This window comes from Lactuca sativa, chromosome 1 (assembly GCF_002870075.4).
Source record: "Lactuca sativa cultivar Salinas chromosome 1, Lsat_Salinas_v11, whole genome shotgun sequence".
Classification (NCBI taxonomy): domain Eukaryota; kingdom Viridiplantae; phylum Streptophyta; class Magnoliopsida; order Asterales; family Asteraceae; genus Lactuca; species Lactuca sativa.
In genome coordinates, this window is record NC_056623.2 from 156,110,463 (window position 1) to 156,112,186 (window position 1,724).

A 1,724-nucleotide genomic window follows, 5' to 3' on the forward strand; every position below is an offset into this window, starting at 1 on the left:
CTCGAACGCGGCTATAAATCTAAAGAACATCTCTTCTAAATCGGCTTTCTTTTCCATAACCGGTTCTTCCTTTTGATAAAATCCCATATCCTTCTACTTGTATTTCTCCTCCTTAGCCTTCTTGTATTCTTCATACGGGAGCCATTCCTTCTTCGGTTTTCCTCCAATTCTCATCGTATCGATCGCCGCTTGAGTAGAACACTTGAGCTTTCTTGTTACCATTTTCATCCAAGTCACAATCCTTCGTGAGATGAGGCCCTCTACAGTTCTCGCATCAAACTTGAATAGCATGGATTGTTTGATCCATTTTTGTCATTCTTCTATCTAAACTATCGAGCTTAGCTATCATCGCCGCCATGCCATCATTAGCCGAGTTCACTACCCCCCCCCCCCCCCGACTTACTTAATTTCTTGGATTGTGGTATTCTCTAGAATGCTTAGAGAATTCTTCAATTAGCTCCTTGATTACCGGGGGTGCCTTCTTTGTGAGTTGGCCATGCGAGTCGATCAATTGTCGTGTGGTGACATTGACTCCATCATAGAAGATGGAGACCTCTTGTTGGCTATTGAGGTCATGGTGTGGGCAACTTCTAAGAAGACCTTTGTACCTTTCCCAAGCCTCATAAAGAGACTCTCCGGGTTGTTGCTCGAAGTTGGCAATGGCTTTCTTCAACTTAGCTATTTTGGAAGGCGGGCAAAGGTAGTCTATGAACTCTTCTTTCATATTTGCCCATGTGGTGACCGACCCAGGAGGAAGTGACTTGAGCCAATCGTTTGCAGCATCATTGAATGTGACTGGAAGCATGCGAAGTAGCTGGGTCTTGCGTGGCACATTTGGTACATTGAAGTAGTCATCCACATCATTTACTTCATCCAAGTGCTTGTAGGCGTCTTCGTGGTCTTTTCCATAGAAGGGAATCTCCTTGAGTTGGGCGAGGATATGACCCTTTAGCTCGAAAGTAGTGGTAGCGGGAATTGCAGGCTGCACAAGTCCCGGGCCAGTGTCATCGCGCATCCTCTTCTTCCATTCCCCCATGGGGACTTCATTGATGATAGCCATAGTGATCGCTAAATCATCTTCAAAATCGGATTCGTGCTCGTATGTAGGTTCTTCTTCTTCCTCGGTCTCGTACTCGGTGTCTTCTTTAATTGGGTCTTCGATCGTCAAAGAGGCGCTGGATGCTCCTGATTTGCTGCTCCTCTTCTTGCTGAAAACGGACTTGAGGTTCTTTAGTGGTGAATTCTTTGAAGAAGCGGATTCTCTAACGGCTTTTCCTTTGCTCCTCCTTAATGCGGATTCCGGGTCTTCGAGAGGAGGGACCAGAGGCGTATCAGATCCTCGGGTCAAGAAACAACTGCAAACAAAACAAAAAACGTGTAAAAGGAACAAAAAATAAATAAAAATTAAAACTGTGAACAGCAATGAACTCGCCGAGTCGGCACGAGTGCACTCAGCGAGTGAAGGCAAAAACAGAAAAATTTTCTAATTACTTTTAAAAACAGATTTTTATTAAAACTTATATTAGTTACTAGATTACCTAAGAATTAACTCTGTGTAAGATAAATCTCACACAAAGGATCGATAAAAAATAGAATTTAAGGCTAATTTAGAACTGTTCCCCGGCAACGGCGCCAAAAACTTGATATGTGTAAACTCAACTAGTTTTAAACCTACTTTTATATTATAAAATGAACACACGAAGGCAGTGGACCTATCAATTGTG

General features: G+C 43.1%; 1 non-coding gene across 1 annotated transcript; it reads left to right on the top strand.

The window, feature by feature from the left end:
• The first annotated feature begins 569 nt into the window (after nt 1-569).
• On the top strand, nt 570-676 carry LOC111908901 (small nucleolar RNA R71). Its single transcript, XR_002856011.1, has one exon. It is a non-coding gene; the product is annotated as a small nucleolar RNA R71 (small nucleolar RNA).
• Nucleotides 677-1,724: the final 1,048 nt, after the last annotated feature.